The 27,109-nt window shown below is 41.1% G+C and overlaps 1 protein-coding gene across 5 annotated transcripts in view; it reads right to left on the bottom strand.

Annotated features, from left to right (window-relative positions):
- Window positions 1-27,109, bottom strand: part of sntg1 (syntrophin, gamma 1) — a 513,110-nt gene that overhangs the window by 363,815 nt on the left and 122,186 nt on the right. Inside the window, exon 1 of one of the 5 annotated variants that reach the window (XM_063063450.1) lies at window positions 15,689-15,761. The exons of the other annotated variants lie outside the window; for them this stretch is intronic. The gene's annotated coding sequence lies outside the window, so the exon portion shown is untranslated. Of the gene's footprint in view, window positions 1-15,688; window positions 15,762-27,109 lie in introns of those variants that run through there. 5 annotated transcript variants of the gene reach the window in all.

Below are 27,109 nucleotides of genomic sequence, written 5' to 3'. Positions count from 1 at the left end.
TCACCAAGTGGCAAAATATAGTGTAAATTTAGAGAGCAGTTCAGGCTTATTCGGAATGGTAAGAAGCATTAAGAAATGTGACAGAGACACGGGATGAACTAGAATCCATTCCCCTGCCTTCAATCTCTGTGACAAATGACTGGTTCATTTGCAGCTCACAGTTATGTCTTTTACCTTATATTTATTGTACTGTACCTGTGTTTTGGAAATCCTTTGTGTTTTAGAAGTGGTTTGTAACTTGGAAATATTTTATAAGATAGAAATTCTCTGTGAGTTTTAAACATGTTTTTAGATTGTTGTTTGAATTAAGACGTGTATCACTGAAGATAATTGAACTATGTTTAAAGTACTCTGTTAGCTGCAAGTATCTTCTTCTTGCTGGGGGGAGGGACACACCATTCAAATAATGGTTAGTGGCAGCTAAACTCGCCATGGAGAATGAACAGGGAAGTTGTCTTTGAAGATTGGGTAGTTACAGTATAACCGCCCTTTAGTCAGGGTCTTCTTCTCAAGTGCCCAGGCAACAAACAGCAGCTTGCCAAAGTCATCTGTCCTGGACTTGTCTTTCAAGCTTTCCCAGGTGTAGCATATCTTCTTGGTGTATTCTTTCCCTCTCAGAGATGAGGTCTTTGGAGCTTCTGTTGGCATTTCTGTAGCACTGGGTTTTTACGAGATAGTGTTGCTAGTCCCATACCCAACCCTCCTTCTTTCACAGCGGCACTTGTGAACCGTTCATGGCAGAGTTTAATGAGGGCATCCATGGCTATTTATATTGGATAGAGCTTAAGGTCTTTGTTTGAGTTTAGAACTTCGCAGTAGACAAACCCAGTACCATCACACAAGCATGGTTGATGTACGAAGTCAGTACTTAACAGATGTCTTTACCAAGGAACATGTAACAGGAGTCTAATAAATGGAGGGATACTTGAGATAACAAATGGGCTATAAGTTGTTAAAGAGGATGTGCTGCAAAGGGGTGCTGCATTTGAAGTGGATAAGTCAACTGGTCCAGGTGGAATGAATCCAAAATTGTTGAGGAAAGTAGTTGACAAATTGTTGAGAATCTGCCCACCTTTATCAACTATCTACAGATTCAGCAGTGGTGCCTGATGATTTGCAAAATGTAAATGTTGCATTCTTATTCAATAAAGTGCATTGGAATATACCCAGTAACTGGAGACCTGTCAAGTTAACCTGAGTAATGAGAAAAGTTCGAGAAACTAAGTAAAATTAGCAGACACTTGAACAACTGTGTATTGATTACAGAAAGCCAGTTTGGATTTGTTAAATTCAAATTGTGCCTAATTAACCTAGGAGAGTTTTGAAGAATTAACAGAAAAGGTTAATGATGGAAAAATGGTTGCTGTGAAATATATAGACTTCCTATAAGCTTTTGATTAGGTGTCACATAGTAGGTCCTGTAATAAATGGCAGCATGAACTGATTTTATAAAAAGAAAAAGAAGGGAAACAGAAGATTGTTTTTCCAACTAGCATGGTTCAGGAGGGTTTAAACTAATTTGCAAGGGGGATAAGAGGGATGGGACCCGGAGCGATAGAGCAGTGGAAGAAGTGCATGGAGTAAAGCCAGATCTAACATATAGAGAGGTTTTGAGGAAAGAGAAACAGAATAAAGGGGGTAAAGATAGTAAGGTAGAAGGGCTAAAGTGCGTGTACTTCAATGCAAGAAACATCAGGAACAAGGGTGATGAACTGAGAGCTTGGATACATACATGGAATTATGATGAAGTGGCCATTACAGAGACTTGGCTGGCAACAGGACAAGAATGGATTCTCAATATTCCTGGATTTCAGTGCTTTAAAAGGGATAGAGAGGGAGGAAAAGGGGAGGAGGGGTAGCATTAATGGTCAGGGATACTATTATATCTACAGAAAGGGTGGGTAATGTAACAGGATCCTCTTTTGAGTCAGTATGGGTGGAAGTCAGGAACAGGAAAGGAGCAGTTACTCTATTGGGAGTATTCTATAGGCCCCCTGGTAGCAGCAGAGATACCAAGGAGCAGATTGGGAGGCAGATTTTGGAAAGGTGCAAAAGTAACAGGGTTGTTATCATGGGTGACTTTAACTTCCCTAATATTGATTGGCACTTGATTAGTTCCAAGGGTTTAGATGGGGCAGAGTTTGTTCAGTGTGTCCAGGACGGATTCCTGTCACAGTATGTGGACAGGCCGACCAGGGGGAATGCCATACTAGATCTAGTATTAGGTAACGAACCGGGTCACATCACAGATCTCTCAGTGGGTGAGCATCTGGGGGACAGTGACCACCGCTCCCTGGCCTTTAGCATTATCATGGAAAAGGTAGAATCAGAGAGGACAGGAAAATTTTTAATTGGGGAAGGGCAAATTATGAGGCTATAGAGGCTATAAGATGGGTGTGAATTGGGATGATGTTTTTGCAGGGAAATGTACTATAGATATGTGGTCGATGTTTAGGGACCTCTTGCAGGATGTTAAGGATGAATTTGTCCCGGTAAGGAAGATAAAGAATGGTAGGGTGAAGGAACCATGGGTGACAAGTGACAGGGAAAATTTAGTCAGGTGGAAGAAGGCAGCATACATGAGGTTTAGGAAGCAAGGATCAGATGGGACTATTGAGAAATATAGGGTAGCAAGAAAGGAGCTTAAGAAGGGGCTGAGGAGAGCAAGAGGGGGGCATAAGAAGGCCTTGGTGAGTGGGGTAAAGGAAAACCCCAAGGCATTCTTCAATTATGTGAAGAAAAAAAGGATGACAGGAGCGAAGGTAGCACTGATTAGAGATAAAGGTGAGAAGATGTGCCTGGAGGCTGTGGAAGTTAGCAAAGTCCTCAATGAATACTTCTTTTCAGTATTCACCAATGAGAGGGAGCTTGATAACAGTGAGGACAGGATGGTGAGGTTGATGTTCTGGAGTATGTTGATATTAAGGGAGAGGACGGGTTGGAGTTGTTAAAATACACTAGGACAGATAACTCCCCGGCACCTGATGGAATACTCCCCAAGGTTGCTCCACGAGGCGAGGGAAGAGATTGCTGAGCCTTTGGCTAGGATCTTTATGTCCTCGTTGTCTTCAAAATGGTACCGGAGGATTGGAGGGAGGTCAATGTTGTCCCCTTGTTCAAAAAGGGTAGTAGGGATAGTCTGGGTAATTATAGACCAGTGAGCCTTACGTCTGTGGTGGGAAAGCTGTTGGAAAAGATTCTCAGAGATAGGACCTATGGGTATTTAGAAAATCATCATCTGATCAGGGACAGTCAGCATGGTTTTGTGAAGGGAACATCGTGTCTAACAAGCCTGATAGGCTCCTGTGAGGAGTTGACCAGGCACGTAGATGAGGGTAGTGAAGTGGTTGTGATCTACATGGATTTTAGTAAGGCAGTTGACAAGGTTCCAAACGGTAGGCTTATTCAGAAAGTCAGAAGGCATGGGATTCTGGGAAATTTGGCAAGGTGGATTCAGAATTGGCTTGCCTGCAGAAGACAGAGGGTCATGGTGGAGGGAGTACATTCAGATTGGAGGGTTGTGACTAGTGGTGTCCCACAAGGATCTGTTCTGGGACCTCTACTTCTCGTGATTTTTAATAACGACCTGGATGTGAGGTAGAAGGGTGGGTTGGCAAGTTTGCAGATGACATAAAGGTTGGTGGTGTTGTAGGTAGTGTAGAGGATTGTCGAAGATTGCAGAGAGACATTGATAGGATGCAGAAGTGGACTGAGAAGTGGCAGATGGAGTTCAACCCGGAGAAGTGTGAGGTGGTACACTTTGGAAGGACAAACCCCAAGGCAGAGTACAAAGTAAATGGCAGGACACTTGATAGTGTGGAGGAGCAGAGGGATCTTGGGGTACATGTCCACAGATCCCTGAAAGTTGCGTCACAGGTGCATAGGGTAGTTAAGAAAGCTTATGGGCTTTTAGCTTTCATAAGTTTAAGAGTCGCGAGGTAATGATACAGCTCTATAACACTCAGGTTAGGTCACATTTGGAGTACTGTGTCCAGTTCTGGTTGCCTCACTATAGGAAGGATGTGGAAGCATTGGAAAGGGTACAGAGGAGATTTACCAAGATGCTGCCTGGTTTAGAGAATATGGATTATGATCAGAGATTAAGGGAGCTAGGGCTTTACTCTTTGTAGAGAAGAAGGATGAGAGGAGACATGATAGAGGTATACAAGATATTAAGAGGAATAGATAGATTGGGCAGCCAGCACCTCTTCCCCTGGGCACCACTACTCAATACAAGAGGACATGGCTTTAAGGTAAGGGGTGGGAAGTTCAAGGGGGATATTAGAGGAAGGTTTTTTTTACTCAGAGAGTGGTTGGTGCGTGGAATGCACTGCCTGAGTCAGTGGTGGAGGCAGATACACTAGTGAAGTTTAAGAGACTACCAGACATGTATATGGAGGAATTTAAGGTGGGGGGTTATATAGGAGGCAGGGTTTGAGGGTCGGCACAACATTGTGGGCCAAAGGGCCTGTACTGTGCTGTACTATTCTATGTTCTATGTTCAACTGAAGGGAGAGTAGAGATCAATAGCGACTGATACGAATGTCTTTGCTTTGTGAATATTATAATACATAACATATAATCAAAATATGTATTTTATATGTATCTTTAAGTTTATACTGCCTTTGGTTTGACCACACAGAGCACCATTTCCAATTTTGCAAATGACACAAAATATAAAGCAGCACTGAACAATAAGGAAGATAATTACAGGCTAAAAGGCTGGTGAAATGGACAGACAGCCCTAATGTAATAATGAGAAACGTAAAGTATTACATTTTGTTGGAAAAGAAATTGAAAGAGGCTGTATAGACTAGTGGATATTGTTGTAAATGGATCACAAGATCGGTAGAGGGGTGGCGAGGGATGTGCATAGTTATTTGCTATTAATTGCCAGTTGTGAAAATGGTGAACACACAGGCAGAATCCAGGGCTGTACAGCTGAGCACTAAGTACAAGAGGAAAGGAATTATACAAAACATTTATAAGTTATGAGTTCTTATAGAGGGTCTCATCAACTCTCTATTCATCTCCATAGATGCTGTCTGACCCGTTGAGTTCCTCCAGTACTTTGTGTGTGTTACTCTGATTTCTTGCATCTGTAGAATCCCTCGTAATGAACATTTATAATATATTTTTGCTCAACCACAAATGAAGTTTTGAGCCTGGTTCTGAGATGGAATTACATCTTTACAGAGAGGTGACATAGGGTCAGAGAATGTCAAATTGTGCGTGGAGTTAAGAAACTGCAAGGGTGAAAGAAACCATGTTGGGAATCATATAGAGACCTCCAAACAATACCAAGATGTAGGGTTGGGATTCCAAAGGGAGTTGGAAACAGCATGTAATAAGAGTAATATTACAACTGTAATCAGGGACATCAATATGCAAGGGGATTGGGAAAATCAGGTTGGTGTCCCATCGCAAGAGAGGGAATTTGTTGAATGCCTATAAGATGGATCTTTAGAGCAGCTTTTGCTCAAGCCTACTTGGGGAGAGGCCAGCTTTGATTGGGTGTTGTGTAATAACCCAAATCTTTTTAGTCAGCTTAATATAAAGGAATCCTTAGGAGGCAATGATCATAGTACAATTGAATTCATACTGCAATTTGAGAAGGAGAAGCATAAGTCACATGTGTCAGTATTGCAATGAATACAGAGAATTACAGAAGCTTTAGAGAGGCTGAAGTTTCAGCGAACAGTTTACAAGTCGCAGGATAGATATGTCCCACAGAAGAAGTTCTTAACCAGCAGAGTTAGGCAACCGTGGCTGACAAGGGATGTTAATGACTGCACAGAAGCCAAGGAAAAGGCATATAAAGGTAGCAAAAGTGAGTGGGACGTTGGATGATTGGGAAGTTTTTAAAATACAAAAAAAAGACAACTGAAAAAGCTTTAAGGGAAAAGATGAAATATGAAGGCAAACTAGCCAATATTATAGAGCAGGATACGGAAAAATAAAAGGGAATTGAGAGTTGATATTGGACCACTGGAAAATGATAGTGGTGAGGTGGTAATGGGGGACAAAGAAATAGCCGATGAACTTAATAAGTACTTTGCTTCAGTCTTTACTGTGGAATACAATAGCTGTATGCCAGAGGTCCATGAGCAGGAGTGAGTGCCATTGCTTTTACAAAGGAAAAAGTGAAAGGCAAACTCAAAAGTTTTATGGTGGATAAGTTACCTGGACCAGCTGGACAACATGACAGAGTCCTGAAAGAGGTTGCTGAAGAGATAATGGATGCATTGGTCATGGTCTTTCAAGAATCACTTGATTCTAGCATCGTCGTGGAGGACTGGAAAATTGGAAATTTCGCTCCACTGTTTAAGAAAAGAGGAAACTGAGCCTAACCTCAGTAGTTGGGAAAGTATTGGAGTCCATTACTAAGGATGAAATTTCGGGGCATTTGGAGATGAAAGATAAAATAAGTCAAAGTTAGCATGGTTACTATAAAGGGAACTCTTGCCTGACAAATCTATTTGAATTCTTCAAGGAAATAACAGGCAGGTTGGACAAAGGAGAGGCAGTGGATGTCATTTACTTAGATTTTCAGAAGGCATTTGATAAGGTAACCCACATGAGGCTGCTTAACAAGATAAAATCCGATGGTGTTGCAGAAAATATACTGGCTTGGATAGAGGAATGGCTGAGGGGCAGGTGGCAGCCAGTTGGAATAAAGGCGGTCTTTTCTGGTTCGCTCGGTGACTAGTGGTGCTCCTCAGGAGTCAATATTGGGGCCGCTACCTTTCACATTGTTTGTCAATGATTTAGACAGTGGAATTGATGGCTTTGTGGCAAAGATTGCAGATGATACGAAGATAGGTGCAGGGGTAGGGATAGTGCTGAGGAAGCAATGTGATTGCAGCAGGACTTAGACAAATTGGAAGTATAGGCAAAAAAGTGGCAGATGGAATACATGTTAATGCATTTTAGTAAAAGGAACAATAGTGCAGACTATCATCTAAAATGGGGAGAAAATTCAAATATCACAGGTACAGAGGAACTTAGGAGTCCTCGTGCAAGACTCTCAAAAGGTTAATTCACAGGTTGAGTCTGTGGTAAAGAAGGCAAATGCAATATTGGCAGTTATTTCAAGGGGAACAGAATATAAAAGCAAGGAGATAATGCTGAAGCTTTATAAGGCACTAGTCAAGCCAAACTTGGAGTATCGTCAACAGTTTTGGATCCCTTATTTCAGAAAGTATATATTATTATTGGAAAGTGTCCAGAGGAGGTTCCAGAAGGTGATTCTGGGAATGAAGGGGTTAACATAAGGAGTGTTTGGAAGCTTTATGCCTGTAATAACTGGCATTTAGAAGATTGCATGGGGATCTCATTGAAACCCGCCAAATTTTGAAATGACCAGATAAGGTGGAAGTGGGTACGATGTTTTCCATTGTAGGGGTATAAAGAACCAGAGGACACAGCCTCAAAAATGAGGGGCAAACTTTTAGAACAGATGAAAGGATTTTTTTTAACCCAACAAGTGGTGAATCTGTCGAATGCTCTGCCACAGACTGTGGTGTAGGCCAAGTCTGTGGGTATATTCAAAGTGGAAATTGGTAGATTCCTGATTGGCCAGGGCATCAGGGGATATGGTGAGAGTGCAGGTGTACGGGGTTGAATGGGATCAAGGATCAGCCATGATGAAATGGCAGAGCAGACTTGATGGGCTGAATAATTCTGCTCCTATGTCTTATTGTCTTATAAGGTGATGTTATTCTTCTTAGAACAGAGGATTTTCCGTGCAGGACAAATGAGTTTTTTAAAAAACACATCATGAATGGCAACAACAGGTAGAAAGAAACAAACAACTCCAGTTTGTATAGGGATCAAAAAACTTAGGAACACAGAATGAAATTTATTGGCAAAGAAACAAAAACTAATGCAGAGAAAATAAATTTTACCAAGTGGCAGGATCTGGAATGCATGACAGTGATGGCAGTGGAAGCAGATTTATTGGTACACTTCAGTAGGGAACGAATTAGTTATCTGAATAGAAAGAATTTATGGAACTACGAGGAGAGGTAGGTGACTGTGACTAGTTAGATTACCCTCACATTGAGCCAAAATTGACAATATGGGCTGAATGGCCTCTTTCTACGCTGTAACTACTATGTGATTTTGTGAATCTAAAATTGCCAGAAACACTCCATTCCTTACCCTGTCTATAGAGATGATTAAAAAAATATATTTTAGGTGTGAATTCATTATTTTGTTTTGATTCAAAATTTGACAGCAGGTCTGCTGATTGTTTCTTGCATTGTTTTATTTAGGGTTTTTTTTTAAGTCACTCCTTGTCAAACAGTTAATTGGTAATTTCAAAAGATATCTGAAGATGTAAATTTTCTAAAGATATTTCAATTTAAGAGAAAAAAAACTTGTATTTGGGGAGAAGGAAAATTTGATTAGTAGAAAAGATGTATTAATTCAAATCTAACAAAAATTAATGTATGGGCAATTAGAAGTTTTATTAAAATAACCTGGACAATAAAGTCTACTCAATGAAAATCAACCAATGGAGCTAATCAAATGGTTAGTGAATAAGATACATAATTCTACATTATTAAAACATTACTAAATATGTTCCTTATAAATATTTGCAACACTTACTATAATTCCTGAAAAGATGAATACGAGGAATTACTGCACAAATCGTGAAGTTGCAAGTAAAACATAAAACAAGCTAATATATAACAAATGAATCCTTTTCTATCTGTTGATTGTCCTAACGGTTTAAGGAAACACTTGCATTTATATAACATCTTCTGTATCCCTTTCAGGACATCACAAAACATCATGTAGCCAACACAATATTTCAGAATTGTATTGCAGGAATTAACAAAATAAAAATAGGGAACATGTTGAATGAACTTATAAATTAACTGTATTCTTACCCAATAATGTGATCAAATTACCATGGTAACAATCATATATTTTCCTCAGCCATTGTCAAATTGAGAAGATTAAGTGCTTTTGGCAAAAGCTTAAAAGACAGCTGACGGCTTTTAAAAACTAATAACTGTTTGCATCAGCTACAGAAAAAAGTATTTCTTTAGCAATAATGTATAATTATTTCTGTCAGTTTTCAGTACTGCAGTCACCTGCGATCTTCTCTACACTGTCAGTGCACATTCAGGCGGGGTTACGTATGTGAGACCTTTATCAATGAAAACAATAAAAGTTTCACAATTTTTTTTCGAAAAGAATCAAATACAGGTGTCCCCCGCTTTTCGAACGTTCGCTTTACGAAATCTCCCAGTTACGAAAGACCTACATTAGTACCCTGTTTTCGTTAACAGGTGTTTTCACTGTTACGAAAAAAGCAGCACGCGAAAAATGGCAGCGTGCAAAAAAATGACGACGTGCGAAAAAAAAGCAGCGCGCGCCCCGAGCAGCCAAGCTCCTCCCCTGGAACTGCATTCTAGCCGCCATTGCTTAAACACGTGCTTTATCTCGATTTATTTTGTGCATTCATTAGCAAGATGAGTTTGAAGGTATCGGAAAAGCCTAAAAGAGCTCGTAAGGGTGTTACACTTAGCGTAAAACTAGACACAATTAAGCGTTTCGATCGTGGTGAATGAAGTAAGGACATTGTCCACGCGTTGAACTTGCCTGCATCCACCATTTGCACTATTTATACGCAGACAGAAAAAATATTGAAAGCTGCCGATGTTACTGTTGGTTCTGCTCGTAGCAAAGTGGTCTCTCTTAGTCGGCATCCAGTAATGGATGCCTATTGCTTCAGTGGATTGATGGGTGTACAAAACATGGTGTTCCTTGAAGTTATCTTATACTTAGGGAGAAATCAGTCAGTCTTTTTAATAAGCTGAAACAGAAAGCACTGGCCGATGGTGATGAAAGTGTTGTGAAAGTGGAATTTAAAGGTGGTCATGGGTGGTTTGATCGGTTTCTGAGGTGAGGGCAGCTTCATAGTTTAACGTTTACCGGAGAGAGTGCTTCGGCTGACACTGAAGCTGCCAAAAAGTTCCCAGAAGATCTGAAGAAAATAATTAGAGAAGGTGGTTATTCATATAAGCAAGTGTTTAACTGTGATGAAACTGAAACTTATTGGAAAAAATTGTCGAGTAAGACATTTATTTCGAAAGTAGAAAAGCAGGCTAAGGGACACGTGACATCGAAGGACAGGTTTACCCTAATGCCTATTATTAACGCCACTGGTGATGCTGTCCTTAAGCCTCTACTAGTGTACCATTCAGAAAATCCAAGGGCACTTAAAGACGTTGATAAGAAAACACTTCCCGCCACCCCAACTTCTGAAAACTCAGCCTAACACACCATCCTGATTCCCGTAAGTGAAACTACACTGTACATACATTGTTTCTACTTTATATAGGTTGTGCGTTTTTGTGTTATTTAGTATGATTTGTTATTTGGTATGATTTGGCAGTCTCATAGCTCAAAGGTTACTGGAAAGAGTGTTTGTGCCGACAGTGCTTCCGCCGAGTGCTTCTGCCGAGAGCGCATGTGTGAGATTTTCACTGCACTGGACTGCGCTTGGATGATTGCAAAAAGTATTTCTACTTCATATAGGCTGTGTATTTATCATATCATTCCTGCTTTTACTATATGTTACTGTTATTTTAGGTTTTGTGTGTTATTTGGCATGATTTGGTAGGTTATTTTTTGGGTCTGGAAACGCTCAAAAAATTTTCCCATATTCATAAATGGTAATTGCTTCTTTAGGACATTTCGGCCTACAATCCGTTTCATTGGAATGCTCTACCTTCGAATGGCGGAGGAAACCTGTAAATACAGAAATCTGAAATGGAAATACAGAAAGCCTTCAGATGATTGCACTGTAGCTAATGAGAAATAACTTAATTTTCCAGCTCACTGGCCTTTAAACAGAAATTTGGTTAGTAGTCAAAGTGCTATGGTAACTCTTTTCCTCCCTCACACTACAGTCTTTTTCCCAAACAATATAGCAGTATATTTTTGACCAACTTCTCTTAAAGATTAGCTACACCATTGTGTAAGGTAACACTACACTTTAATATGACTATAGCCCTCAATTATGGGGAAAAATAACTTCTGGACCACATTATCATCACGGTAGTCAACGCTGAAGTTGGCAACCATCAGCTTCCACAACCAATTTGACTTTTATAACTCCATATGTGAATTATTTAAATATGTCCTATTATAGCACTAAACTCTGAAACGTTTGTATATTACAAATTTTATTTTGCTTAATTTCCATGTGATTCTCAGCGTCTTTAACACTAAAATTTTGTTCAGCGTCTGAAACTGTTTATAGCTGATGCTTTCACAATAGTCAAACTCACTTTCCACTTCTATTTCCAAAGTGCTTTTGTTTAACCCCACACTTGCATTCAGAATTTCCAAGCAGCTTTGAATCAAAATGTTTGAGCCAAAATATGACAGCACGTCCTGTGTATTCATCGGGTGTGATTTACTGTGGAAATATGTTGGGAAAACTTTAAGCTAAGTATTGACAATATCAAACATGGTATATAGAATTGTTGGTTGATATATTGAACTAAAGCCAATATTCAGGATTATTCATTTAAGGAGCATAAACAGCAGTACATTCTCCTCCTTCCCACATCTTCAAAACAACTTCTCAATTAAGGAGCATTGAAACAATTCATCATCATCTTTAATGCACTGGCATGAAATTTGTTCAATGGACAAAATGGGTATTTCAACCTCACACCTTACATAAACCCTATGATCTACCTGGTAGCAGTGACCACTGCCCCCCTACATGCTTTAGCTGGAGCAGGCAGGCACCTCAAGGCTCTGAAAAGATACCACCAAAACTATCACAGCAAAACTCTTCAAATTCATTGGATGGACATGTCAACCCATGTCAGGGTCCTCTCCTGTAGCAACATAATCTACACTGTCTTTCATACAGTCAGCTACTTACAAAGTGAGCAACTTTGGCGGACTGTGCCATTCAGAAGTCCAAAACTCAAGATTCCCAAATACTCTTATGGGAAGAGATTATTAGGTGGACAGGGAAAAAGATCCAAAGTTCCCAAGATCCAAAGATCCAAAAAGGTCAAAAATGTCTTTTAAGAAATGCAGTATCACTGCTTATTTTTGAAAATACTGGACCATGACTGATCAAGGTAAAGAAGGAATATTCAGGATATTGCTTTAAACCTCAAGGCCTTCCATTAGGACCTCTGCAGATGTGGTAGAAAGTGCACACACCACCTCATAAATGACCAACCCACCTACCTCATCTGTTCATCTATTGGAAACAGATCAGCCCTGATCTCAAGGATCCACCTAAATGAGAACATACTAGCCAGTTACCATGAATAAATCTACTTCAAAAAACACCTTGTATCCTCCCAGAAGAGAATTCCAAATCGAAATTTCATGTGTTAGCTCTCTGTGGTACACTACAGCATTAGCCAAAATTCTAACATTTACTTGGAATTGGAGACTTCTAATCCAAAGATGAGAATGCTAGCAGACACAAATAAAGTATATACTATATGTTATATAACTCTATGCTGCAGAGTGATTCCAATGAAGCTGCGGGGTTATCATTTCAATCTTTTACTCGAAGTATAGAAGGCCGGCAGCTTCTCTATACTATGAATAAGAGAACAAACTGTTAGCTTACTCATAGTATGTCCTCGTATGAGTAAGAGGACACTATCTGCCATGTTCAATTAGACTTATTCCTGATGAATTAGCCAATTTGTCCCTTAGTCCAAAATTAATTATCCAGTCATAAATCACATTTATGTTATGGAGTTTGCTGTGTGCAAATTGGCTGCAGGGCTGTCTAATTTGGGACCATGATAGCTCCTCAAAAGTACCATGTGCAGTGAATTGCTTCAAAACTGAATGGAAAAAATACCATAGGTAGAAGTTTTACTAACTAAACCACTAGTAGAACTGCTATCTTAGAGCTTAAACAACATAGGTTTAAATTGCAGTTTATATATTCTCTCTATGACTGTATGCTTTATCCAGTTTCACTGCTTTGCTCGGACAAGTTGATAGATTAATAGACTACTGTACTTTGCTAGATGAGTGGAGGTATTTGAGAGAAGTTGAGGGGAATATGGAGAGAATAAAATGGGATTGATGTTATCTGTGTGTAAGTACATGCATATTTATATAAATAAAAATGAATGGGTCAGTAGGTTAATTGATCATATAGGTGTAATTGGGCAGCACATTCTTGTTGGACTGGAAGGACTTGATGTCTCAAAATAAAATAAAATAAAATAAATGGGCATTTCTTATTTGATGTGGACTCAGTGTCTGTTTCTATAAGACCATAAGACAAAGGAGCAGAAGTCGGCCATTCGGCCCATCGAGTCTGCTCCGCCATTTTATCCTGAGCTGATCCATTCTCCCATTTAGTCCCACTCCCCCGTCTTCTCACCATAACCTTTGATGCCCTGGCGACTCACATACCTATCAATCTCTGCCTTAAATACACCCAATAACTTGGCCTCCACTGCTGCCCGTGGCAACAAATTCCATAGATTCACCACCCTCTGGCTAAAACAATTTCTTCACATCTCTGTTCTGAATGGATGCCCTTCAATCCTTAAGTCATGCCCTCTCGTACTAGACTCCCCCATCATGGGAAACAACTTTGCCACATCCACTCTGTCCATGCCTTTCAACATTCGAAATGTTTCTATGAGGTCTCCCGTCATTCTTCTAAACTCCAAGGAATACAGTCCAAGAGTGGACAAACGTCCCTCATATGTTAACCCTCTTATTCCTGGAATCATTCTAGTGAATCTTCTCTGTACCCTCTCCAACATCAGCACATCCTTTCTTAAATAAGGAGACCAAAACAGCCCACAGTACTCCAAGTGAGGTCTCACCAGCACCTTATAGAGCCTCAACATCACATCCCTGCTCCTATACTCTATTCCTCTAGAAATGAATGCCAACATTGCATTCGCCTTCTTCACCACTGACTCAACCTGGAGGTTAACCTTAAGGGTATCCTGTACGAGGACTCCCAAGTCCCGTTACATCTCAGAACTTTGAATTCTTTCCCCATCTAAATAATCGTCTGCCCATTTATTTTTTCTGCCAAAGTGCATAACCATACATTTTCCAACACTGTATTTCATTTGCCACTTCTTTGCCCATTCTTCCAATCTATCCAAGTCTCTCTGCAGACTCTCCGTTTCCTCAGCACTACCGGCACCTCCACCTATCTTTGTATCATCAGCAAACTTAGTCACAAAGCCATCTATTCCACAATCCAAATCGTTGATGTACAACATAAAAAGAAGCGGCCCCAACACGGACCCCTGTGGAACACCACTGGTAACCGACAGCCAACCAGAATAGGATCCCTTTATTCCCACTCTGTTTCCTGCCAATCAGTCAACACTGTATCCACGTATGTAACTTTCCCGTAATTCCATGGGCTCTTATCTTGTTAAGTAGCCTCATGTGTGGCACCTTGTCAAAGGCCTTCTGAAAATCCAAATATACAACACCCACCTTATTCCTTATGCTGCATGCATATAACACCATAAGACCAGTCTTTGGTACTTTTCACTTTGATTGCACTGCAACTCATCCAATGGCTACAAAATTGCCCCATCACCTGCCTGTCTTTCCTGACATCTTTACTGCTCACTATCCTAGATTTATTTCTGTTTTCCCCTTCCTCCGCTCTATCATTCCGGTTCCCATCCCCCTGCCAAATTAGTTTAAACCCTCCCTAACAGCTCTATTAAACCTTCCCGCCAGGATATTGTTCACCTTCGGGTTCAGGTGTAACCTGTCCATTTTGAACAGGTCATACTTCCCCCAGAAGAGATCCCAATTATCTAAGAATCTGAAGCCCTGCCCCCTGCATCAGTCTCTCAGCCACGCATTCATCTACCTGACCCTACTATTCTTGCCCTCGCTAGCATGTGGCACAGGTAGCAATCCTGAGATTACTACCCTGGAGGTCCTACTTCTCAGCTTCCTTCCTAACTTCCAGAAATCTCTCTTCAGGTCCTCCTCCTTTGTCCTATCTATGTCATTGGTACCAAGATGTACGAAGACAACTGGCTGCTCGCCCTCCCCCTTCAGAATATTCTGGACCCGATCCGAGACATCCCGTACCCTGGCACCTGGAAGGCAACACACCATGCAGGTATCTCTATCAGGCTCACAGAATCTCCTGTCCATTCCCCTGACTATGGAATCCCCTATGACTACCACATTCCTCTTCTCCCTCTTTCCCTCCTGCACAACAGCGCCAGGCTCAGTGCCAGCGACCCGGTCACCGTGGGCGTCCCCTGTCAGGTCATTCCCCTCAACAGCATCCAGAACAAGATATTTGTTGCTGAGGGGGACAGCCACAGGTGTGCTCTCCACTATCCGGGCATTTCCCTTCCCTCTCTTGACAGTGACCCAGTGTTCTGACTCCTGTAGCCTAGGGATGACTACCTCCCTGTAGCTCCTGTCTATCACCTCTTCACTTTTCCTGATAAGCAGCAAGTCATCAAGCTGCAGCTCCAGATCCCTAACACAGTCTCTGAGGAGTTGCATCTCGGTGCACCTGGCACAGATGTGGCCATCAGGAAGGCTGGAGGTCTCCCAGGATTCCCATATCTGACACCCTGAACAAAGCACTAACCCTGCAGGCATGCCATCTAATTCTACAGGAATGAAACAGGAAAAATAAGTCTAATCACCCACTTACCTCGCCAAACAGACGAACTTTTTAAACCGTTAGCTCATACCATTAGCTGTGTGAGCCCTGCTGTTCCTGTCTGTCCGGGCCGATTCGCGAAAGGTGGGGGGGGGGGGGAGAGAAAAAAAAAGGGTTGGTGCTTCGCTCTCGCCTCTTCCCGTTTACTGCCGAAGCCCGTTGAAGCCAAAGCCCTACACTCTGCTACCACTCACTCCGCTGCCTGCTCCAACAGATGCCCGCTGTATAAGGTGGTCTCCTTTTTAAACCTTCCTCGCTGTCCTGTTACATCACGCACCTGCGCAGTCTCGTCCTTCTTGCACTCGAAGAAGTTTTTTAAAAAATTGCCTTCCTTCAGAGCTCAGCTCCCGATCCAAAAGAAGTATTGTATTCTGTATTGTATAACAAGCTTTCACAAAAACTAATAGGATTATGGTCTGATATTCAGTGAATAGTTAACTACCTTTTAAAGCTTATACTTATGTTGAAATCCCAATGTGCTTTCTGGAATTTTTATTTTATATATTGTAACTAGTTCTTGCCAGACTCAGTCGGACTTGTTCCTGCTGCTTTTATGTTTTATGGTGGCTTCTAATAGGGCAGCTCAGCTGACAGCATTGTCAGTGAAGTATGACACATAGTTTGAACTCATTTTTTTTTGTAGTTTGGTTTGTCAGTATTGTAATTAAGATAGCGTAAAAGAAACCTAACTGGTAAATGTATGCAGTCAATACAGGTTCACGTATCAGGGAGCAATTTTAAAAATGTTAAATAGTTTCAGTTACAATTAGGCTAGTTCAGTGAAAATAATTACACCAGAAGTCCATTTAACCCAATGAAATTTAAACAACAGATGCTTTTTTGATGGAATAATTCTTTCTTGTCTCCATTCTGATTCATGTGTTTGAATTCTCAACTCAACATTTACTTAAATTGAGATGACCCTTCTATGAAACGTAAAATAATTTTCCAGGGTGAAGGACTGTGGTAGATAAATATGATCTTTTCCTGAATTCTGAAATATCTTTCAGCACTTCATAGTGCATTAAAAGCATATGCAAAAGCTATTTATTTTTACCTACAGGGGTGTAAAGAATGAATCAAAAAATTTGTATGTATTAAAAAAATAAATTCCTTCATACGATGAATAACAATCACTTGTGCTGTAAGGGTACGAAGCTAGCTTAGGGCAAGGCATCCAACATAGAGTGCATACAACGAATGCTAAAATTCTAGTCAGGCTTGTAACATATAAATCTTGTTAACGTGATTAATATTCATTCTTAGTCTCAACATGAAAAACAAAAAATTGTTAATTTTAATCATAAGGTAATAACTAAGCCATACTATATCAATATATTGAAAAGGATAGAATATTTGACATTTTACTCTATAAAATGGAATCAAGAACAGCATATCTGTATTAAATACTTTGTTTTCAGTCTATGGTTTGCCATTTCTTCCCTCCAACCATGTGGAATAATTACCATGAAATGAATTTCAAAGCAGTTATTAACACTATAAACTGCGAGAGGATATCTAGTGAGATTTAATATAGCAGACTGAAATGTAGTACTCAATGAAAATGTTGCCACAAGAAGTCAGTGTTAAAGCTCTCGATGACCCTGCAAATGTAGCGCTTCTCAGACTGCAGCCAAGTCCTAGCCAATAGCAACTAATGCCAGTAGCATATGGGCTGCTCTGAAGTCCTCCATAATTGGCAAGACCCTTGGACTCTCCATCCAAAAAGGAACCCGAGCATGAGAGTGACAAGCAGACCGAGGAGCTAATTAGTCACAAACTGAATGTGTTCTTGGATTGGAAGCTGCATCACATCTCAATAGGAAGTGAATAACTTTATAACCACCTGAAGATCCAACCCATAACCTAAAATGGTGGACAGAAGTCTTAGCAACTTGCCCACAGCCATGACATGCATGGTTCTTCTGTACTGCAAAGGCTCTATCCGTCTGAGTACCAAAAAGAGAAATTAATTTATCAATAGCATAGAGACTGAAGGCAGACTTCAAAGGCTTCCTCATCCACTACTCTGCCCTTGATATAAGCACTTTTTATTTCAGACCACAGCAGCCTACTCATTCTTAATTAACCTAGGAAGACCATTAAAAGCAGCACTATTCTTGAAATGACACAAAGATCAGATTCCAAGATCCGAGAATACTAAGTAACATATTATGGCCAGAAGAAGAATTATTATTGTGTGCTTAGGGAAAAAAGATTGATTTACTGATTTATTTTGAATCAAGTATCAGCTAATTCAAATAAATTAATTTCTATAATTTGCTGAAATAGATCGAATGGAGATCTGTGTCCTTCTCTGCACAGAAAGATTTATCATGGAATAATGTTCATAAATGATAATGTGTATTCAGCTTGTATCATTTCAAGGACACATCATAGCATAGAGTCTCCTCTATTATGCTGATCAACTCAAATGGAGGACATTGACTGAACAAGTGCAAAAAAAACACTTATGGAAACTTAATCTAAAACTATTGAAAGCATTAATGGTAACTACCATTCCAATCCACATTTACCAACAGTACCACACTTTACCACAATAAACTAAAATGCACACATCAAATTCAAATTTTGATATCTTGCACAAGGATATAAATTTTACAACTACCGATTTGGTAGTACAAACCACAATTTTAAGTGTAAAATAAAAATTATTCAAGTTCTGATGAGAAGTTTTCAACTCAAAACTTGAAGCTGAAAGGGGATAAAACTTAAGAATGAAATTAGAAGGGCAAAAAGGGACAAAAAATTGGAGTGGCAAATATGAAAATATGGAAAATCCCAAAGCTTGTGATGAGTATATTAGAATGAAAACAGTACTGGAGGAAATAATCAATTCCTTCAAAGACCAGAGTTGTAATTTATGTGTGCATCCAAAAGCTATGAGCAAGAACCTAAATTAATAGTTTGGCTTGGCTATTAGCAAGAGCACCACAGAGTTAAGAGAAAGCTACACTGACATTCTGGAGTATCAGGAATGAGGAAATTCTGGACATACTGGAATATATCAGGGTGGATAAAGACCCATTGTTTGATGGTATCTTTCTCAGAATGTTAAAGGAAGCAAGTGAGGAAATTGCAAGATTTCTTCCTCTCTATTGATGTTGCTGGGCTACACACGGTCTAACTTGGCGCTGGCTCTGCAAGCAGATTCTGCTGGTAAGAATGCGCAAGTCTGAAAATCCTCACCACATCTCATAGCATTCATCACCACAGTGCAATTGAGATACTAGAAGCTATCTTGTGTGCGGAATTTCAGGAAACCGCTTGTATGGAATTTATCAACCTCTCCATGGAACTGCAGATTTTCTAGCAGAAATTTGGAGTCAAATTAGGGCTGAGGTATGGGAAAGGTGTGGTGATTGGGTCTGTGTCCAGGGACAGAGGGTGCTGGTGATATCCGTGCGTTCACAATGGACATCTACCTGGATGCCAGTTGAACTTTCAGGATAATACATACAATTTGGAAATGGCTGATTTTGAGTTATTTTCTAGTTTTGTACAATTGAATTTCTAGATCAAAATGTGTTGTTTTTTTCCAATAGTCTTGTGTGCATAACTGCACTCCACCACTAGACTCTATGAACAGTATAGCGATAGGGTGAAAACACGACAGTCTTAGCAGCTATGAAAGAGAATTTTCCAAGTGCAATTTATCCTTGTATGCCCTATATGATTTCCACTTAAGTTGTGAAGCCCTAGATATCCAAGACTGTTTGTGAATCTTGTAACTATCACACATTTAATCCTATGCATCATCTCTGCCTCATACATGTTACCATTCTGCTGACCCACCAATTACTCCCTCAAGCTCCAATCTTCAGAAGCCCTATGTCCATTCCACTCATGGGGCATTCAGAAAGATGGATGCCCCAATTTCCAAACCTTCCTTTGCCCCAGCCACTTAATTCAGCATCACATGCATCCCATACCACAATCCTGATCTTGTTTGCAGAACTCCCTTCAATTCTCAACCCTCCCTACTTCACCTTCAACCCCAACCACTTAATCAGTTACAAGAGAGAATCTACAGATGTTGGAAATCTGAGCAACACACACAATATGCTGGAGGAACTCAGCAGGCCAGGCAGCGTCTATGGAAAAGAGCACAGTTGATGTTTCGGGCCAAAACCCTTCAGCAGAACTTGTCTGACTCCATGTCCTGATCCTCAGTCGACAGCCACCAACCTTCTTCCCCACTTGTGGATTCAGTTTTGGTCCAGGCAGAAAAGATAAGCAATGGAATTATGAAAAGTCCTTTCAGTTGTGCCTCAGGCACTGCTGGCTATTGAAATTTGCAGTGTGCAGCCATGATTGAAACAGCATCGCTCTGGCCATTTAGTGAACCCATCGATTTGCACAAAATTCACATACGTGATATTCTGGCTCCTATAACAATCAAGGTCTTCATTTGATTATCAATGCTTTTGTGAAGACTGGATTTTATGTGTTGGGGAGACTAGCATTAGTTCTGGCCATTCAGACAATTAATACAAAAACAAAATATTACAATAATTGCTAGAAATATATGTTTCTAGGTCAGCTGTATATGTGGATGATGAAACAAATTTAACATGTATTAATTTGGAATGTTGACTTTGTTTTTCTCTTACCATTAATGCAACCCCAACATCCACAGACTTCCCTGTCTCTAATTCTGATGTCACAGTCTGGTTTGTGAAGTCCACATTCCAGTTCACTGTCCAGTCCGTAGATTCCGGACTCCGGACCTTCCGGCTGTCCCTTGTTTCAGTTGGGCTTAATCATAGGCACCTGATGCTTGTCTTGGGGCTGGGAATATAAGTAGCCCTGGGTTTGTGTGTGGCTGCTGGTTTGTCCTGTTAGTGTCCTGTCCTTGCCTCTGTGGGGTAAGTTAGGCTGGCTTTGCTGTTACCCTGTGTTGGATCAGTCCCTTTCTGTCCTTGCCTCTGTTGGGTAAGCCAGGCTATCTTTGTTGTTACCCAAAGGCTGGACTGTTCCCTTCCCTTCCCCTTCCTTCTGGAGCCTTACCTGCAACCTTGTCAAGTTCTACCACTGGAGCCTTGCTGTGTCAAGATAAGGAAATGTCTATTGTTCAGTTGGAACTGTCTCTGTGTCCATGTCTTTGTTAGGTAGGTCTGGCTATTTGCTGCTACCTAGTGTTGGGAACTGTCTTGTCTTGTTCAGCATTCTGTGTAGAGACCTGGCCCCATGTCCTGCTCCCAAGGAGGGGTCCTGGCTCTGTTCTGTGTATGTGTCTGGGCCCTAAGTACTGTTCCCAAGGAGGGGTCCTGGCTCGGTATTCCATGTCCCTGTGTTCCTGTCTCTCAAGTCAAAGACTCTGTGTTCCTGTGCTCTAGACCTAGACTCTGTGTTCTGTGTTCCTGTCTCCCAAGACCATTTCATGTCTTTGCCTAGTTCTAGAGTCTGAGCCCAAGCCTGAGTCAAGACCCAGGTTCTGCGTCCTTGTCCAGTCTCTGGCTTGCAGTCTGAACCCAAGCCAGGTCCAGTCCTGTAGCCACGTCATGTCCTCACCTAGTTCTGGGGTCTGAGCCTGAATCAAGACTCAGGTTCTGGGTCCATGTCCAATCTCTGGCTCGGAGTCCAAGCCCAGACTCCTAGTTTCCAGTTCCTTGTTCTGGTCCTGCTTGCCTAGCCAATGTCCTAGCCCAAGTCTGTGTTCTTCTCCCAGCTCCTAGTCTGCATCCAGTCACGTCCCTAACCCAGCTCTCTAGTCAAGTCCTGTTCCTAGTACTTCAGTGTCTGTCTTGCATTTGGGTCTGCTCCCAATGCCCACCTTATGACATCTGATCACATTGCCTGGATTCATCCTCTCTGGTTAAGTCATTTATGTCTCAAATGCTCAGAAGAAATAGAGATCTGTTAGATCTTTTATAAACTCTGTTTGACATTGCATTGGAGGTGCACTCTGTACTTTCAATTTCTGGCACCGGGTGCTCATGTCCTCCTGTGAGTTTCACACAGTTTCTCTTTGGAATCAATGCACTTTAATTAATGTTAAAAGTGAAAACAAAGATGGCTTTGCAGTGACACTAAAAAGCTCACTGTAAATCACTAGAAACTGCTATTCGGCAAGGTAGCAAAACAGACACTATTTTCAATTTCTATTTGTTTTAATATCTGGAGAAAAACAATCAAATAATATAATCTCACAAAACAAGCTCAAACAGCAAACGAGCCTAAACATTTCAAAATAGACAATGCCTGCACTGTGTATCAAACATGACTCTCCTTAGCCCAGAAATCTATCTATGCTAAGGATAGAGGCAAAAAGATAGAAGGAGATAGCAGTTTCTATCTCATTCAATAGAGGTAATGGGAGAGACCACAGGTTCCAGAGAGTCTATTGATAATAACATGCACTATGCTGGCCAGGAAGCAGCCCTGATCACTATGTTTTAGTGCAGTGCAGCCCCACCTCTGCCCCAAAGTACCACCCTCACCCACCCAACACCAGTGCCCACAGCCAGACTCTCCACAGCAAACCATGCTGGCAACATGGAAAGGGCAAGAGTTCACGTCATCTCCCTGTACAGTAGTCTTCTCAGTTAGAATGACCTTTTTTAAAGAATTGAGAGAGGAGATCAGGAGTAGGTTATCCAGACCTTTTAGCTTTCTTCATTTTTCATCAAGTTCATTCTTATTCTCTACCAACAGTACCATTTACCAGAACCAACCCTATCCCAAAATCTATTCATGCCTGCCTTAAGTAAACACTATGACTGACCCTCCACAGTCTTCCAGGTAGAAAATTCCAAAGATTTATTGCACATTGCATGAAGAAATATCTTCTCATCATAGTTCTAAACAACCCACCCCTTATTTTGATACTGTGATCTTTGGTTTCAGACTCTTTAGCTAAGGGAAACATCCTCCCTGCTATTGAACCCCATAAATATATTTTTTTTAATTATTGAGACTCCTCTTACTCTTCTGAACTAGAGAGGCCCAATATAGCCAATCTCTCCTCATGCAGCAAGTACCCATCCCAATGAATCTATGCTGATCTGCTTCTATAGCTAATATATACTTTTTTTTAGTTAAGGGGAATAGAGTTGTGTACAATATTCAAGCTGTAATGCAATCAAAACCCTACATATTCCTACTAAGTCTCCTTTATCCCTCTATTCAGATTCTTTCACAACAAAGGATAACATACCATTTGACTTCCAATCACTTGTTGCATCTACATCTTGACTTTTGATGACTTGTATACAAGGGCGTTGTTTGAATATCAACATTACCCAGTCTCAAAAATATTTGGCTAATCTGCTTTGTGCATCTACTTAATAATGCATTATTCCATATTATATTGTATCTGCTCCTCCAACACATACCTTTTCCAATTCTCCTGGAAATATATTTAATTAAAAATCCAAATTATTGTTCTATACTGAGAATAGTTGAAGACCATGAAAGTTGTGCATACCCTTTTTACCCTCGACTGAGAATGATTAATTTCTTCCCACTCTGCTTTCCAACTGATAAAATGTTCTCAGTCCACATCAGTTATCCAACTCTGAACATTGTTGACTAATTTCTTGTTTGGGACCTTAACAAAACCCTACTAATAATCAAATACATCACATCCAGTGGTCCTCTCTAGCTATTCTACTGGTCACATCCTCAAAGAACTCCAACAGATGTGTCAAAGATGACTTTCCTTCCATATCATCTTGCTGATTCTACTTAATCATATTATTTTCTTCAAGATGTTTTGTTTTTACATCCTTTATTATAGATTCCAGCACTTTCCCTCTGTTTGAGGTTAGATGAATTTATCAACAGTCTATATATTCTCTCTCCTGTTGTGTATTTAATATTTCAGTAGTGTGTTGGTGCGTGGCCAAGTGGTTAAAGCGTTCGTCTAGTGATTTGAAGGTCACTAGTTCGAGCCTTGGCTGAGGCAGTGTCTGTGTCCTTGAGCAAGGCACTTAATCACACATTGCTCTGCGACAACACCGGTGCAAAGCTGTATGGGTCCTAATGCCCTTCCCTTGGACAACATCGGTGGTGTGGAGGGGAGACTTGCAGCATGGGCAACTACTGGTCTTCCATACAATCTTGTCCAGGCCTGCGCCCTGGAAACCTTCCACGGTGCAAATCCATGGTCTCATGAGACTAACAGATGCCTATAATAAGTGTTTGGGTAATATTGAAAATATATCGTTGAGGCATTTTTGTTCTTTTAAATAATTCATTATGGTTATATGTAAAAATCAGTGAATTGCATACTTCATAATGCTACCACATGATACTTGCACGCCTTGCTAATAGCAAAATATGGATCATGTGTACACAAATGTCAAAGACTCATACAAAGCCTCCCCCAGCTGACCCCTGGGACAATCTGATCATCTTTCATTGTTTTTGATACCAGCATACAGACCACTTCTCTACAAAACCAAACCTGAAATAAAAACAGTCAAAATATGGCCAGAAGATGCCTCTTTACAACTCCAAGATTGCTTTGGTCGCACCCACTGGGACCTGTTTGCTCAACAAGCTACCCACGGCAGAGGTGAACTTGGAGTACACATCCACTGTGCTCTGCTACATCTACAGTTATGTAAACAGTGTAACAGTAGACAAGAAAATGAAGATATTCCCAAACCAGAAACTGTGGATGAATAAAGAGGTACAAGATCTTTTAGAAGCACGCAATAATGCTTTTAAATCTGGTGATGCCTTAGCATGCAGTGTTGCCAGGTCAAACCTGAAAAAAGGCATAAAAAAGGCCAAGGACATCCACAGGCAACGGGTAGAGGACCACTTTAACAGTGCTAACAATCAGAGCATGTGGCAAGGCATCAGGCCTATTACTGACCACAAGAGTAACCATGTCTGCCCCCACAGTGATGTCACACTGGCCAATGAACTCAACACCTTCTTTACGCAAACGCGAGGAAATCTGCAGGTGCTGGAAATTCAAGCAACACACATCAAAGTTGCTGGTGAACGCAGCAGGCCAGGCAGCATCTATAGGAAGAGGTACAGACGACGTTTCAGGCCGAGACCCTTCGTCAGGACTAACTGAAAGAAGAGGTAGTAAGGGATTTGAAAGTGGGAGGGGGAGGGGGTGACTCGAAATGATAGGAGAAGACAGGAGGGGGATGGATGGAGCCAAGAGCTGGACAGTTGATTGGCAATAGGGATATGAGGGGATCATGGGACAGGAGGCCTAGGGAGAAAGAAAAGGCGGGGGGGGGGGGAAGGAACCAAGAGAATGGGCAAGGGGTATAGTGAGAGGGACAGAGGGAGGAAAAAAGGAGAGAGAGAAAAAGAATGTGAGTATATAAATAAATAACGGATGGGGTACGAGGGGGAGGTGGGGCATTAGCAGAAGTTTGAGAAGTCAATGTCCATGCCATCAGGTTGGAGGCTACCCAGTCAGAATATAAGGTGTTGTTCCTCCAATCTGAGTGTGGCTTCACCTTGACAGTCGAGGAGGCCGTGGATAGACATGTCAGAATGGGAATGGGACGTGGGATTAAAATGTGTGGCCACTGGGAGATCACCTTCTTTGGCCGGTTTGAAATTAACAACAATGTGAGGAGTACAAGAATCCCGGACATAGAGGATAAACAGGTTCTTACACTGAACATACATGATGTACAGCGCACATTGCAGAGGGTCAATCCACGAAAAGCTGCAGGCCCAGATGGTGTTCCAGGACGGGTGCTTAAAGACTGTGCTGAACAACTGGCGGATGTATTTACGAGAATTTTCAATCTGTCTCTATCTCAGGCAACGGTCCCCAAGTGCCTGAAGTCTGCCATCATAGTGCCTGTCCCGAAGAAAGCATACATCAACAATTTGAATGACTATCGTCCGGTTGCCCTCACACCAACAATAATGAAGTGCTTTGAGAGATTGGTCCTCTCCCACATTAAAGTCACTATTCCTGCTACACTATAAAGCAAACAGGTCCGCGGAGGATGCCATCTCATTAGCTCTTCACACTGTCCTGACACACCTGGAGGGAAAGGGCACATACGTGAGGATGTTGTTTGTTGATTACAGCTCTGCTTTTAATACTGTCGTCCCCAGCAGGCTCATCTCCAAACTCCACCAGCAAGGCCTCAGCTCATCAATCTGCAACTGCGTCCTGAATTTCTTGTCAGAGCGTTCGCAGGCAGTGAGACTGGGCAGTGACCTGTCCTCCACTACTATTCTGAACACTGGTACACCACAAGGTTGTGTATTGAGTACCATACTCTACTCCCTCTTCACTTACAACTGTGTACCTGCATTAAACACCAATACCATCGTCAAATTCGCAGATGACACAACAGCAGTCAGGTTGATCTCCAACAGAGGCAAATCAGCGTACAGAGTGGAGGTACAGAACTTAGTGAGCTGGTGCTCAGAGAACAACCTGTCTCTTAATACAGCAAAGATTAAGGAGCTAATTATCAGCTTTGGAAAGTCATGGGATGACGAGTACACTCCAGTCTACATTAACGGAGTCATAGTGGAGAGAGTGTCCAGTTTCAGGTTTCTGGGAATACACATCTCAGAAGACCTTACATGGTCCACTAACACCACAACAATAGTTAAGAAAGCACAACAATCAACATACATCAAAGTTGCTGGTGAACGCAGCAGGCCAAGCAGCATCTGTAGGAAGAGGTGCAGTCGACGTTTCAGGCCGAGACCCTTCGTCAGGACTAACTCAATGCACAACAATGCTTGTTTGTCCTCAGGACGCTGAAGAAAGCTGGTCTACCTGAACAGATACTGGTGACCTTTTACCACTGCACCACAGAGAGCATCTTAACATACAGCATCTTTGCGTGGTACCTCAGTTGTACAGCAGCTGATAGGAAACCACTTCAGCGGGTTGTCTCTAGCACACAGAAGATCATCGGGACACAGGAGGACACCTACAGCTCTCGCTGCCTAAGCTACAAGCATCTGTAAGGACAATATACACCCATGCAATCATCTGTTTGAACTTATTCCATCTGGCAGATGTTGTAAGATTTTCTTTGCCCACACTTCCAGACAGAAAAATAGCTTTTTCCCCAAAGCTATAATTGCTCTGAACCAATCGATCAAGCATCATCCATAAATTTGTTACATTGCTACATTAATACTGGTTTTATGGCTGTCATGCATCTGAGTTGTGCTTTTGTACTGCTGGTTATTTGATTTATTTATTATTTATTTTATTTGTTTTATAGCATTGAGTATGAGAGTTTCAAGCTCATTTTCACTGTATTGGTGCATGACAACTGTACTATGCAATGACAATAAAGATATTTCATTTCAAATACGAAGTTAAAATCACAATTCGGATTCCCTCGTTTTCTTCTGATTAGTTTTAGTTTACACAACTTAACAGCTCCATAGTCTCTTAACTAATCGGTTCACTTTTGATACTTCCAA

This window comes from Mobula hypostoma, chromosome 1 (genome assembly GCF_963921235.1).
Source record: "Mobula hypostoma chromosome 1, sMobHyp1.1, whole genome shotgun sequence".
NCBI classification, from domain to species: domain Eukaryota; kingdom Metazoa; phylum Chordata; class Chondrichthyes; order Myliobatiformes; family Myliobatidae; genus Mobula; species Mobula hypostoma.
The sequence above is the reverse complement of the archived record's forward strand: the minus strand, read 5'-3'. Positions and strand labels throughout refer to the sequence as shown.